This window comes from Nipponia nippon, unplaced genomic scaffold, assembly GCF_047370975.1.
Source record: "Nipponia nippon isolate SJK-2023a ecotype South Korea unplaced genomic scaffold, ASM4737097v1 scaffold_8, whole genome shotgun sequence".
Lineage (NCBI taxonomy): Eukaryota > Metazoa > Chordata > Aves > Pelecaniformes > Threskiornithidae > Nipponia > Nipponia nippon.
Window position 1 is genome coordinate 36,098,573 of NW_028262402.1, and position 15,749 is coordinate 36,114,321.

At 41.3% G+C, this 15,749-nt stretch overlaps 1 protein-coding gene across 4 annotated transcripts in view; it reads right to left on the reverse strand.

The window, feature by feature from the left end:
* Positions 1–15,749, reverse strand: part of APBA1 (amyloid beta precursor protein binding family A member 1) — a 103,986-nt gene that overhangs the window by 78,777 nt on the left and 9,460 nt on the right. Inside the window, exon 1 of one of the 4 annotated variants that reach the window (XM_087742322.1) lies at positions 6,148–6,592. The exons of the other annotated variants lie outside the window; for them this stretch is intronic. The gene's annotated coding sequence lies outside the window, so the exon portion shown is untranslated. Of the gene's footprint in view, positions 1–6,147; positions 6,593–15,749 lie in introns of those variants that run through there. 4 annotated transcript variants of the gene reach the window in all.

Below are 15,749 nucleotides of genomic sequence, written 5' to 3' on the forward strand. Positions count from 1 at the left end.
AGTTGGCCAGGAGCATTAATCTGCTTGAGGGCAGGAAGGCTCTGCAGAGGGACCTGGACAGGCTGGATCAATGGGCCAAGGCCAACTGTATGAGGTTCAACAAGGCTCAGTGCTGGGTCCTGCACTTGGCTCACAACAACCCCATGCAACGCTACAGGCTGGGGGAGGAGTGGCTGGAGAGCTGCCTGGCAGAAAAGGACCTGGGGATATCGGTCAACAGCCAGCTGAATATGAGCCAGCAGTGGGCCCACGTGGCCAAGAGGGCCAACAGCATCCTGGCTGGTATCAGGAATAGTGTGACCAGCAGGACCAGGGAGGTGATAGTGCCCCTGTACTCGGCACCGGGGAGGCTGCACCTCGAGTACTGTGTTCAGTTTTGGGCCCCTCACTACAAGAAGGACATTGAGGTGCTGGAGCGTGTCCAAAGAAAGGCAATGAGGCTGGTGAAGGGTCTAGAGCACAAGTCTTATGAGGAGAGGCTGAGGGAGCAGGGATTGTTCAGTTTGGAGAAGAGGAGGCTGAGGGGAGACTTTATCGCCCTCTGCAACTACATGAAAGGAGGTTGTAGGGAGGTGGGGGTTGGTCTCTTCTCCCTAGTAACAAGTGATAGGACAAGAGGAGACAGCCTCAAGCTGCACCAGGGGAAGTTTAGGTTTGATATTAGGAAAAACTTCTTCCCTGAAAGCATTGTCAAGCACTGGAACAGGCTTCCCAGGGAAGTGGTTGAGTCCCCATCCCTGGAGGTATTTAAAAGACATGTAGATATGGTGCTTAGGGACATGGTTTAGGGTGGACTTGGCAGTGCTAGGTTAACAGTCGGACTTGATGATCTTAAAGGTCTTTTTTAACCTAAATGATTCTATGATTCTGCTACAAAGAGAGGCATAGCATAAGAATCTGAGCAGAATGGATTTGAGGATTATATTTGCAAAATAGAACCCAACATATTGCAGTTCACTCTCCCTTCCTGCATAAGCAATTTCTATTTGTGTTCTCTCAGGCATACTGTTCTATTTGTGACATGAACTGAATTATACTGCTATTCTCCATTACTTAGAGATATGACAGTATTTTGCACTGAACTGATCTCCTTCAAATTTCTTCATTTCCTCTGGGAATTATCTTGGACATTTTCCTTAATGTAGAATCACTCAGTAAGCAAAAAGAGAGAGCAGAGCTGGTTTTAGAGACAGGGAAATTGAGCAACAGGAACATCAGCCTACAGAACTGAGTGCTCCAGGCTTCAGTTGTGGCTTTGACATTATTAGTCTGCAAACATCTACTCTCCTTTTAAATTGCATCACAGACCTTGCATTCAAAGGGAACAGGCAGGAAACAAGCCATAATCACAGCTCACAGAGAAAATGTGTCCTAACCCAATCCGTGCTCCACCATAAATCAAAGCTTCTTGTGAGACTACCAACCACACAGGATCTGCTTCAGGTGAAAATACTTCACACGTATAAAGTGTAGAGGCTTCAGATTCTGACAGAGAGAGGCTCAGCTGATCTGAGCTTTCTGGGATTTCACATCTACTTAAGAAGCAAGAAAGCCAGACTCCTTCCACTCCACCTACGGATAACCTGTGCAAGGAGGATGCTCAGATGTGTTACAATTTCTAACCAACATGGGAGACAGCTAGCGTTCAATATAGAATACAAATTAACAGGTTTAAAACACTAATAAACAAGCAGCCATTACGTTGGGTTTACAGCCCTCACTTAAAACCATGAACCATAAACAGACCCCCTTTTCAGATGCCTCCTGGGTATATGTCGTAAGATTTCAGCTCAGCATCTAAATTATATATTGGAAATCACTGGTTACAATTTTGACAAAGCCATTGGTATTCTCTCAAACACATACATGGTTCTTACCTTGCCTGCTACAGATTATATATGAAATCTAATGAGTACAAAGGAAAAAATAATGGACAGAGTCAAGAGATGTAAAAGTAGTCATAAAACGATATGTATGAGTATTGTGATGGAGGTACTCTTTCCGTGAACACTTGGGATTACTGCTTCATGAATTCTGTTGCTCAGACAACTCAAAAGGACCTCAAATCCCTATGGCTTTCTATTCTTTGTCTTCTAAACCACCTTCTGTTATTACTACAACAAAGTTAATTCTAACACCTGAAGAAATCCTCATCAGACAAGAAACAGGTAAATCTACAATGAGTCCAGAGCTATACAAGCAATGGTTGTCCAATACACATAACTGCCTAATCAACTGGCAACTGCCAAATTTATATATAAATGAGTTCAGCTTGTTTCCTTCTCAGAGGAGAAAGTCAATGCATTTTCCCATTATCTGATCAACAGTTTCATTAAAAATGAATGGCTTTATTTATTTTTGAGGTCTCGACTCTTCCTTCAAATTTGGCTGGAACTAACCAGCAAGGGTACTGCTGGGAGACAAAAGGAAAATTGAGGCTTGTACAAATTTCTCTACTTCTTTATATTACCAAGTTGGGGGGCGGGGGGGGAAAGATGGGGCATGTTTAACCCCCCTTCAGTGGACTGATTTTACCCCTGTGTCTACAAAAAAAATCAAACCACAGAGTTATGTGACAGCAAACCAAAAACTCTGCAATCACTGAGTCATATCTTGAGATGCCATCTGACACAATCGTATCAATGTCCCTGTCCCTGAAGTCAGCATCAGTGACACTGATGACATTTCCGATATGTGTATTTACCCATTCTCAAAGGCCTCCAAGCATCCCCGGTTACTTGGTCAGATTTGAGTGTTTCAGTATGCTTACTGTTGGTAAATTCTTCCCCAAGATCTCATCTGACTCTTCACCATTTCGGTGGAAGCTGGTCAGTTATACCCAGTCCTGCCAAACCAAGCACAGATTGCCTGCCGCCTCTTTACCGCAGCTATTTTCAGTGCCCTGTACAAACCCTCTCTTCTTTGGCCTAAACAATCCCCACTTGATAGTGGGGATTCACTCTTCACGGTCTTGCCTGTCCACCTATAGACTTCCAGTACCCTCCTTCAAACTCTCTCCAGCTCTCTCCAACACAGCATGCCAAACAGGATACACCACCTGAGCCCTCACCGAGCACCTTCATGCCTCTCCTGAGGCTATACGCCTGTTCTCTCAGTACAGCAACTGCCTTTCAGTAACAATACAGCACTAACAACCCATCTCACGCTGTCATTAGCTGCAAGCCCCCACAGAGGTTTCTACAGACCTGCTACCTAGCCAGCTGCTCCCCCACCATGCATCTTGCTCTGGTCCCTGCTGAAGAGCACCCCCCTCTCCCTTCCCGCTCTGAAGACTCATTGGGATTGTTTCCCTGTCCTCCAACACCCTGGTAGGGCCGCCCAGACTGCCGCCTCTTCATTCTAGTTTTCACACCTCTAATGAAAACGTTGAGTACTACTGACAAAATCCTGCAAAATCCACCGTGATGCACGTTTCCATTTCAACAATGAGTTACTAGATTCCTCTCTGTGGTTTGCATAATAAGTCTAACAGCTGCGATTAAAATGAATCTCACAGCAAGCTCAAAGTGGAATTCACTCAGCCTCTTCCCACTGCCACTGAAACAAATAAATAAATCTAGACCAGAAATGTATCAGGAAACCTTCTGCAAAGAGAAGAAAAATACTAAATTTAATATTTAAAAAAAAAAAAATTACCCAAAAAAGTTGACTCGACTTGCAGGACGAGGATACCTTTGTACCTCACACTTACCAGAGCAAAAAAATTAAAAACATTGCCAAAATAATCAATCATCAAAACAGTCATAGTCTTTGAACAATTTTCCCTCAGGAAGTGGAATTAAAAATGTAGAAGGCAACAGACTGATAAAATCACACATTGATAAAACAAAATCAATCTTTAAAATTCTTAAAAAGGGAAAAAAGTAACTTACTATGCTCCTGCACTAGACAACCACACAGAGCTCCCATTGCTTTAATATGTAGGCACTTCACAGAAGAACAAACGCTAACAATAACTAGCAGCAGGCTAAAAATCCCTTCTTCTGCCTCTAACCAACAAGCTTTCACCCATGAAAGATGTAAGAAAAAAGGGACAAAATGCCTCAGTTCAGGTTCAGCCAGTAAACCCCACCATAGCATACATGATTCTGTGCTCCAGCAGTAAAAACCCCAGTACTTCGAGAGTGCTACTGTGTGATACCACCAAAAGGCATTCCTGCTTTCTGAGATGTAATGAAGTACCACCTCCTCCATGAACAACACTGAACAGCATCCTCTGAGAGGCATCGAAGAAACCAGCAAGTCATTCTTCGAGTCAAACAGGAATTGCAACACTAACACTACTAGAAGATGGCATACTTTTGAAGGCAGATTGTTATCTTTTCCTACAAAGATGGAGTGGGACTATTGCTTGGCACTCTTACGCCTTCTGCTTAAGTGGAATTAATAGCGATTAACTTCTGAATGAAAATTTATCAACTGGGAAAGAAAAATGGGAAATTGAGTATAAGGTCAAAGCACAGGCTAGAAAATTAAAAGAAATTCAAATCTTTTGAGATCCAAACAAGCTTAGTATTCAATCTAAAGTTTAGCATTAAACTCCTAACAAACAAACAAACGATCCACAAAAACAACCCCCCAAAAAAGTAAACAGCCTAACAGCCTCCATAGCAACTGCATATTTTCCAATATGGCAGAGTTCTTTCATACTCTACCTGAGTAATCAGACATACAGAGTGAAAACACCATGGTATTGTAGGAAAAGGATAACTATGGAGTAATTGTGCTGGCTTATTGTTTTAAGGTGGATAAAAACGCTGGCAAGAGACAAACCCAGTTATCATCATACTGCTGAGAATAAAAAATGTCCACTGTATTTTCATCTGTCAATTCAGATAACAACATCCAAGACAGAAAACAAAATACAAAAAAGAAGTCTAGATGCTATCCCTTTCCACTAAGCTATGCTAATACATTAATTTTGATCGTTTAAATTCTGTTTCATGGCAGTGAAAAGGTTATACACGAAATCAGCCTACTGTCTACCAAACCTATTTCTAACTGATGAGTTTTCCTCCCCATAGCCCACTATTTTTCCTTGTACAGCAGTAGTGGCACAACCACTACCGATGGCAGGGATTCAAAATTATTTCAAATGTTTACTGAAAAATATCAAAAGAAAATACTTTTTAAAAGCAAAAGTCTGATTAACACAAAGTTCTATATTTCTTCTAAAGTAACAGAAAATGCTCTCCAGAAGAGCTCATTCATTTGTAAAAAATTGTTTGTGCAAATAAAAATATTACTATTAACTGCATGATCTTTTTATGAAAGATCACTGCAACTGCAAAATGACAAGTGCTGAAACTAAGAAAAGCTATATAAGGTTTCTAATAATCTCCTTCAGTGATTGTTTATTCAATTAATCATAACTCAACTGTTTGTAAGAAAGAAAAAGGGAAGCAAAAAAGGAAAAAGAGGTAGTCATGGTCTGATATATAGTGTATTAAGAATTACAAAAGAAATAGTCTTTTTTAAAAGCAAAACATGTAAATTCTATTTTTAGATACATGAATCCAAACTGTATACTTCATAAAGCATCAACTCATTAAAAAAACATAAAGAACCCAAACAAAAAGTGTTCATCAAAGCCACAACCAAGAAAGAACTTCTTATAAAATATAAACCAGATGAATGGTTATTTTATCTATATGTGAGCAGTTTTGCAGAGAAGCTATCACATATGTGAAGTATATCTAATGTTTTTCTACAACTTGATATTACTCAAACAAAAATGCATAGACATAATTAAGGCTTCATTAAAGGTTTAATACATGATGTTGCTGATATTCAATTACCGTTTACCAAAAAGAAAACAAAGAACCACAGAAGCTTATAAGATTTACATCCTATGCATAATATTACGCTAAAAAAAAAACAAAACCCTATGATTAAACAGCCTGGAATGTAGGCTCTTTTATTAGGTTGATAATCCACAAACAATACTTTAATGTGATTAAACATTTCTTTATTTCTCATCCTTAACTTTTTAGCCACTGGCCAATTTTAAATTTATTTTATAAGAGTCTCAAAGATAATGGACTTCCTTTAAGTTTCATGGGCAATCCCAGTTCATCCTCCCAGTAAGAGAAAGGTGAGAAGTCTGGCAGTGGCTGGTAAACCAACCTGTGGGCACGACCGGGCCAGCAGTTCAGCAGGTCTTCAGCCTGACGTTTTCCTCACCCTCTTCTGCTTCTTGACCAATTTCCTGGCTTTCCTGGGAGATGTGTAGTAAGGATATAGGGAGTGGGACAAGAAAGCAACAGAGCAGTAAAAGAAAGGCAGACTTATGAATTCCTTATGAATCATGAAAATCAGGTTCCATGTATCCTTGTGCTTGTGTAATTCCTTACGGGTTTTCTTCTCCAAAGCACCATGGGAACTGCAGTCCTGTGGCTGTCTTCAAGTGCACCACACAGATCCCCAATGCATCACACAGATCTTCATTTAACCAGTCCTGGCTTTGGACCAGACCCAGCCCCCTGATCCTCTCATGGAAGCTCTTCCCCATAGTAGCACTTTCACGTCCATGCCTAAAACCTTGCACCTACCTGTCACTTATACTGTGGCCCTGATGCCAGCGAGAAGACCTGCCCATCCCTTCCCCAGCTTCTCCATGAGGCTACACAATAAACCTCCTACAGATTACAAAACATACCCCAAAATCCCATGGGAAAAGCCACGACATAGCCATATTCAAGAGCCACACAAGGGTTCTGCGTGGGACATGCAGAAGACATAGACAGGCCATTTAGTCTCTGGAGGGGAAAGGGGGAAGGGATTGTGCCCATTCCCTGAGAAAAGCTGTGCTAGCCACTCTTGTGCCAGGTTTCCTAAATTCACTTCCAATCATCTTCAAACATAAACTAACTGTATTGTGAATGTGAGTAGTCCAGACAGCCTGCTGCTTTGAATTATACAAGAAACTGAAAAGGCTTTAAATTTTAAAACACCTGGAGCTGACACAGTTTTACACCAGTATAGCAGGGATCAGAAGGCGTCCCACCTTCGCCTGCCAGGTGCTGATGCCAGGACAGTGGAGGAGGTATGCAACGTGGTTACAACTCATACAACAGAAGATATTCTGTTTGTCTGCTGTTTAATATAATAGATCTGCAGGTTTAATATAAGAGATTCTATAAAAACGTCCAAACATCGTACTATCCAACAGTTTAGCTCCTTCTCAGTGTACAGAATCCACCTACTTAGCAAACATTTCTTTGATGTATGATGTTTCTGCCTGCCTGTACTCCAGGACGGATTCCTTCTAAATTTTGCAACCTGCCTATTGAACTTTGCTGGGTTCTGACAAGACCACCAAATAAGGACAAACTATGACAGAAAGCAAAAGATTAACCATTAAGCACTTCTCAAATACAGAAATCCAGATTTAGTAGTGCCAATTCCTTGAAAGGACATTTTCCCATCCATCTAATTTTGACACCATTTCCCACAGCATTCTCCTGGAGAAACTGGCTGCTCATGGCTTGGACAAGTGTACTCTTCACTAGGTAAAAAACTGGCTGGATGGCTGGGCCCAAAGAGTTGTGGGGAATGGAGTTAAATCCAGTGGGGGCCGGTCACAAGTGGTGTTCTCCAGGGCTCAGTACTGGGACCAGTTCTGTTTAATATCTTTATCAATGATCTGGATGACGGGATCAAGTGCACGCTCAGGGAGTTTGCAGATGACACCAAGTTGGCCAGGAGCATTGATCTGCTTGAGGGCAGGAAGGCTCTGCAGAGGGACCTGGACAGGCTGGATCAATGGGCCAAGGCCAACTGTATGAGGTTCAACAAGGCTCAGTGCCGAGTCCTGCACTTGGGTCACGACAACTCCATGTAACGCTACAGGCTGGGGGAGGAGTGGCTGGAGAGCTGCCTGGCGGAAAAGGACCTGGGGATATCGGTCAACAGCCAGCTGAATATGAGCCAGCAGTGGGCCCACGTGGCCAAGAGGGCCAACAGCATCCTGGCTGGTATCAGGAATAGTGTGACCAGCAGGACCAGGGAGGTGATAGTGCCCCTGTACTCGGCACCGGGGAGGCTGCACCTCGAGTACTGTGTTCAGTTTTGGGCCCCTCACTACAAGAAGGACATGGAGGTGCTGGAGCGTGTCCAAAGAAAGGCAGTGAGGCTGGTGAAGGGTCTAGAGCACAAGTCTTACGAGGAGCGGCTGAGGAAGCTGGGGTTGTTCAGTTTGGAGAAGAGGAGGCTGAGGGGAGACTTTATCGCCCTCTGCAACTACGTGAAAGGAGGTTGTAGCGAGATTATATAGCAAAATTGCTTCCAAACAGAATATGGGCATATCCTCCAGAGATTTCCACAATGCTTCAAAGCCACCTCAGCTCAGTTCCCAAATAAGCCTTTGACAGTATAAATACTTAAATACTAAGGATAGACTTCCACTTTATTCTAAATAAATGTAACTCCACAAAAGTGAATACAGCTTTGTGTCACTGACAGGGTTATAGCAGAGCTACAGAGATTTAAATCAGATGCCTCTAGACTGTTTTTTCCTCATTAAAAATATTGTTTCTTCTACATTCCTGGAGCAAGTGAAAATCATTGTTTGGGACTTGGCTAGTTATGCTAGAATCAGATCAGCGAGACCTGCTAAGTCAAAGGATCTTTGAGACTCTCAGATATTTTCTATTTCCTACGCGTATACTTTTTTCAAATTCACAAGGATTTGCAACCCTGGGATCCCCAGGAAGAAATCCCACTTAGCGAAGACATAGATAAACTCGGGAAGAACGCTGTTGATATTACCCTGCACTTTAACTAATTTCCACCTCAGAGATTTTGGATGTTGCGGCTCAAAAGCACGCCCTCAGGGGCTATCCAGGGCTTACACGATGCCATGCTCTGCTAGCCTATTCATTGCTCGGAAAACACCAGCGTACTCATCTCTGTGGGGTATTTCTAGGAGCTACTCTAGAGCAAGCAGTTAGTGAAAAGGTAGACAGAAGCACACAAGGTAATAACTACTATCAAAATAAACTAAGTCCTACTTTAAACAGAACAGGTTATCTCCCACACATAGACAGGATTATCAATTCATTACTTCTACCCTTACTCCCCCAACAGTGAAGCAGCAATGCCACCTTAATTTTTTTTGGTTGCTCTACATAGAAAGAAACAAGTAGAAGGGCACTTGAAAATACTTTCATTTCCAGGTATTTGTAGCACTTGATACACGTATAAGTTAAACCTTTGCACAAGCTTCAGTGAATTTAGCCAAAAGTCATGGAAGACTGTGAATAACAAATATATATAACAAATATATAATAACAAATCCCAGGCATCAGGCAGTAGTCATTTAATTTCATGTTTTGTATTTATTGAAAAGATAAAGTTAATGTTATTCTAAACCTTAGTAGGTTCCTGGAAGTCACAAATTCTGCAGCTGAGCAGCCCTACCATTCCACCACTCTCTCAGTGACTTCTGATCTGGGTTACATATGCGGCAACAGCAACAACATCAGCAATTTTTTATCAAACGTAGAAACAAAAACCAAAACCAAATGTTGACAGTTCCCTGGCAGATCTTCTAGTGTGCCTTCAAACTCCTCAAAGCTACGGTGCATCTTCAAACTCCTCAAACTACTAACACAACACAGGAAAAGCACAGCAGTCGTGAAGCACAACTGACAGGCAGACCACCAGAACAGCAGGTAACTTCTCTGTTCCACTGAACAGACTTCCACGTCAGAAACCATCGCTGCAGCAGCCTGTTGGGTCACCTCACCAGTGAGCAACTCACACGCAGCACATGGCCGTGGGGACCACACTACCTTCTCCACCCTACTTCATCATTGTTCCAGTTCTAAAGATCTGGAAAGGTCTGGCAAATTAATGGATTTCACACAGCTTTCAAAAGCAGGGAAAAGATCTTAAAGAGATAAAATATATCAGTATCTGCTGTATACCTCTTATACAAGCTGCTTTATTGGAGATTGTACAGTTTTTCAGCTCTGACTCAAAACTTAGCCTCTTCTTTGGCAAAAAAGTTGAGGGAGAAAGGGAAGGAGAAACAATATGTACAACCTGCTAGACCATTCAATACTTGCAAGCAAAAACATCCAAGGAATCAGCTAATTCAATGGCATGCTGTACAATAATTTTCTCAATTCTGAGTAGCACTGAAGGCACAACACTAGTTCAACACAATTGCCATCACACCATTTGCAATGGAAACCTCACCACTCAGTGGAGTCAGGCTTGATGCCTAATTATTGCCTTTTGGTCCTGTGCAAGTATGGGTTGTGATTGCTCAACAGGCAGCACTGCCTGCTTTGCATGCTGAAGGTATTACAGTGATGGGTAAAATGTGCAAATGTGGGTATACGATAAAGAATATGATGAAATTCAGGATGATTACAGAGACAGCAGTAGTCTACAGAAATAATGCTAATCAGTCTTCAATTACTAACAAGCATTTGCCACAATGCCAGATTTTAAGAGCATGGGAAACAAGATTTGGAGAGAAGCGACAGTAAGAATCCTCAGGGCCACAGCGGCACTGCTTGAACTGCCTGTGGGGAAGCAAGGAGGGATGTTCTGAAATAGCTCAAGGCATCATAGTATCTACTTCATCTTTCCAGCAAAAAAAGTTTGTGTACAAACACACAGCACCTTCTTTTCATAGCCAGCTGTGGCAGCCAAAGACACCTCAGCTAGAAATTATACTCTCCCTGGAAGGAAAATCTATCAGGACCTAAAAAAATCTTTGTTGATCTATGTTAACTCCCAGATCCTATAAATAATTTCCAAACATACTCCCCAGCACTCTTTCAGTTAATCCAGCATTATTATCACAGTTTCTCCTAACATTTAGAATTATTTTTTCCAACACCTTTAACTCCCAAACATTTGTCTGTGTTTTACCACTTTCAGAAAAATTAACTAACACCCTTCCCACGCTGGACATTATTTCATTGAGGGTATTTGTACAGAGTTACCTTTTTTCTCTTAATCTCTTTTTACCCAGCACCTGTATTCTGCTCCCTCTGCCACTCCCTGTGCATCTAATCTGATCCTTACAATTTAAGTTGATTTTTCTACAGATTTTACTTTCCCTGTATTTTTTAAGGAGGAAAGGCATGTAGCACAAATTGTAGGAATGTTTGGAATTGCATCAAAGATATAGACCCATTGGTACATTGGCGCACTTTTTAGGAGCATTCCACTCACTTGCAAAGGAATAAAAAAATCGCTACAAAGCATGCCCATATGCAATTACACTATGATCACCTGTGAGACAGGTGATAACTGACTCACCAATAATTTCTGATCTCCTTTTGCAAGGATCAAACACACTCATGTTAATTCCCAGCCTTTACTATATTTTAATCAAACTTTAAATATCAACCTAAAGCAGCTGACCACCGAAAGAGTCATGGAATGCTGCTTCAAGGGCAAAACCAAAATGGGAAATAATTTGCCACATCAACAAATGGTTGGTCTCATGGAAAAAAACAGTATTAGAAAACTACATCTGGTGGCAAACAAACAAACAAAAGAAGAAAAGAAAATCTGCTTGTATCAGTTTCAAGGATGAAGTCATCCCAGATCATGAAAAGCAAAGCCACATCAAAATCCCTCAGAAAGAGATTATTCAAGGATTGCTTCCTACAGTATTGTTGAAGCCCTTGCATCACTGAGTATTCACTTCTCCAAAAATGTATCTTCCCTCACTCCCTTGGAGACTATTTCAGTCTAGCAGAACTCAGTGTTGAGATGTTTTTTCCAACACTTAGTTCTCCTTTCTGTATGTCACCCCATCATTCACAGTTAAGTCCTCCTTACCATACATCCTTCTGTTCCTGCTGCTTCTGCCAGGACTTTTCGGTTAGGAGGTAAGATTATTCCCCTTTATTAACAAAAGAGAAAGAACGTTTCAGTCCCCTCCAATTATTAAGAATCATTCGTACCCTTTGAACACCCTTGTGTTATTTATTTCAAGACAAACAACTCACTTTGTAAGAGACACACAACTAAGGCAGAGATCAGAAGTTTGTAAGTTCTTTTAAAGCAAAGAGCTTTAATGGCAAGTTAAGCTTCAACACTGGAAACTTGCTAATAAGATTCTAACATTACCTTGAACTCAGTCCCTGTATTCCCTGCTGTCTCTCTTCAATAGGTCAAAAACTGGCAGAATGAAATCTTTTTCTCACAAGAGACATTAAAAACTACTAACCTTGGACTTATGTCACGTCTCAATTCAAAGAGTTGAACAAAAAGAAAATTTGGTTTTATCGATACAGAAACAAAATGTAATGTTCATAGGGTAGACTAATAACCCAATTTCTGCTAGAAATTACTGTAATTCTTTTCTTGACAGCATACGGTTTACCAAGTAAAATGGAGAAAGTTTGCTTCTGCAATCCAGAAATGCATTTGTCCCTAATAAATCGATAAAACCACGCAAACCCTAGTATAAAGCAGTGTACAATCACAGCAGCAACAACGGGGTAACTTCCTTTGCTAACCAAACACTACAGAATTGCCATGTACTTGATATGCAGACGGTAACAAGAGAAACTGTGTCCACGCCTGTCCCAACAAAGTCTTCTATTTCTGTAATTCACTGAACATCCTTATTAGTGTGGAAGAAGAAAACCAGATGCCATCTTATTCACATATGTACTGATACCATCCCAGCAATATATTCAGCATTAATGAAAAAAACCAACCGACATAAAATTGAGAAAAATTTATTTCTTTGACCATAAATTCACTAGGCCACAGAAAATGGAAAGACTTTCCCCGAGTCTGGAGTATCAGAGCTATGCAGAATGGTAACCACCCACTGCCAAGTCTTTAGCATGAAGAGACAAAGATTTATTTAGATGTTGTGGGCCACTGGCTCCAAACTGTGGACTGTGAAGCTGTTTCTATCACAATCGTGAAGCATCTGCCAATTTTTAAGCTGTAAGGTTTTCCCTTTAACCCAGTCCATGATTCTCCTATAATTTCCAAAAGATAAAGTTATTTTTTGTCTAAAACATATGTTTCTAGATTAAATGCACACCTAAGCATGAATTCACTCAACTCTCTACCCATGTGTCCTCCATAGGTTCATCAGATCCTTTGCAAAGGCATTCTTTCTAACCTTGATCCCTTGCAGATAAAATTCCACTATTACATCATTGGTTTTTCTTAGGGAATGTGTCACACGTACTGAGAACTCATGAATGGGGCTACATTTAGAAGCAGAAGAATTAGCCTCCTCAGGACAAAGAAGAACAAGTGGAAAACATGATGACGTAACTTACAAACAAGATACAGATGGGAGAGAAGAGGAAAAAGAAGAGGATTAAATCCTCACCACACACAATTCAAAGGCATTTAAAATACAAAGTACCCACAGCAAAACTAGAACAGATACAAACCAAAATAAAATGCGTACATGAGATTACCTTCCAGACCTTGTCACAAGCGCCGTGCACTTGCAGATGAAGCTGAAGGATGACAGTGCTATCTATGCCTTACAAGAAGGAATTCAGTTTTCACATGCTACATTTAGGGACAGGAAAAATAAAATTATAACTAGCAGACAGGAAGGTTTCCTCTGAGGTACCTGGGGCTGAGCCTGAAGAATCTGCAATCATAAAGATAATCCTGGAAATACAAATAAAAGCACCATCCTGAGTCCCCAGACAGAAGCTGGCAGCAATACCACCGCCATCTCATAAAATGCAAATTGAAGTTGGTGTATTTTCACTCCATGCTTGCTTCTGACACTGAAATGCCTCTTCACAAGTGAAAGTGTGAAAAATCTCATCAGTTCTCTGTGTCAGTGCTTGGTAAGCTACAAACATCAGCAAGAACAGATCTGGGAGCCACTAAGAGACTTCAGAAACCACTGCCTGTGGGGAATGAATATCACAGCCGATAAGCAACAGAACAAAAGACTAAACTTCTAAGGCTTTAGTCTCTCCTCAGCAGAAAATGTCTTCCAGATTTACACCCTTGAAGCTTAACATGTTGATCTGTACATTTTCTCTTTAGACAGAACTGCAGCCAGATTTGCTCTTTGGATAATAAAAGCATGGTGGAGATCTTTAGGGGGATTCCTTCCTCTTGGTAAAAAAGGTTTGTATTTCATCAACATTGTTCTTAAACAGCTGTGGTCATGGGATCTTAGGGCGTCTTCAAAAGATTCAGTTAATAAACAAGCACACAAGAATAAACAGACTTCAGAAATTGTAACAGTCTGAATATATAATATTCAGGTGCAACAGCGGGTCCTTTTTATACTGTATGCTAAGTCCTTGTTATGTGTTTGGCATTGGCTTGGTTACAGCAAGTATGAGATAACTCACTAACATGCTGTGTCATCAAAACGCACCAGATGGATGCTCCAGTTACACAAAGTCTCTTCCCCTCCCCGCTCCTCTCCTCCAAAAAGGATGTAACTTTTAAGGAGCAATGACAGGCACCAACATGGAAAATCCTATGTTGATAATTACTGATGTACCAAAGTGTAATCACTGCTCCACTTAATTTAGTTAAAACTAATGGTAAAATTGGTCTTGATCTTGAAACCATTTACAAAGCTGTACCGCTGCAGTGCTTGCAAGGCTTTGGGAAGGGCTAGTTTGACCAGAATGAATGCAAAACTACGTACAACTGAAAGTCTCGCCTAAGTTTGATTTCTTCCTAAATAATCCACTCCTGCCACCAACCTCATGCAAGCTCCCCTGACACTGCCTTAACAGGTGACTGATATTTTTTTTGCATTTTCAACATTCCAATTTGTCTTCTTAGTGGGAAAAAAAAACCCAACTAGACTCCTCCCTTTCCCGTATCCTCCCCCTTACGCACACGCGTCACCTGTGGACTGCTGCCGCTGGACAGACCGACCACAGGAGTGGGGCAAGGCCTCTTCCTCGTTGGGTGGCACCAGTGGAAAACGGGTGAGTTTCCAGTGAAGCTGTGGCAACAGACATTAGCCTTGGGTTGAGCAACCCTTCTCTGCCAGCTGAGTCTTCCTTCGTAAAACCCACTAGCGTTTCAGCCGGGTCTCCCATGCTGTTCAAACTAAGTATGAATAATTATAGGTGACTTCACAGCACACCACTTCATACTTGAAAGATCTGATGACTTTGTATTTGCAAACGTGTCTTCTCTCCCTAGCATGAACCTCCACAGGTGCCACGTGAAAACCAACAAAATCCACCCAAAGACTTCATTGGATTCTTCTCAGAGCCACTAAAGCAGTGAGTTTTATCCAGATTATCAGGTATGCCCATTATTCAGCACCTCACTACATCTAAGAAGCCAACACAAAAAGGATGCCACCAAGGTTTGTACACTACTACGCCGTAATAACTGTGTGCAATATTGTGAAAGGCCATGAAGCCACAGGATTCCTGTCATACACTGGAGAGAGGAAAAGTCTTCAACAGGCAGAGCAAATAAAGTGATGGTAGATGTGCACCTAGTTGGAGGAGGTTAGTCTTTAAGGGGCGTGTATCTGATTTTTTGACACAGTAAGCGTTAATAACTGAGACAGAGAATACTATAAAAATGGAAGAATAACAGCTTTTTTGTGTACTGTCATGAAGTCCTTGCAGTTCATATGATTACTAAACCTTCAGACTGACTTTAGAAGTATCTTAACTAACTGAAAAAATATCTTCCTCTTTCCTCTCATCACAAGAAGCCCTGAAATATTCAACCCCACGCTGTGAATTCCTTCACAGTCATCTCACCCTCTGGTT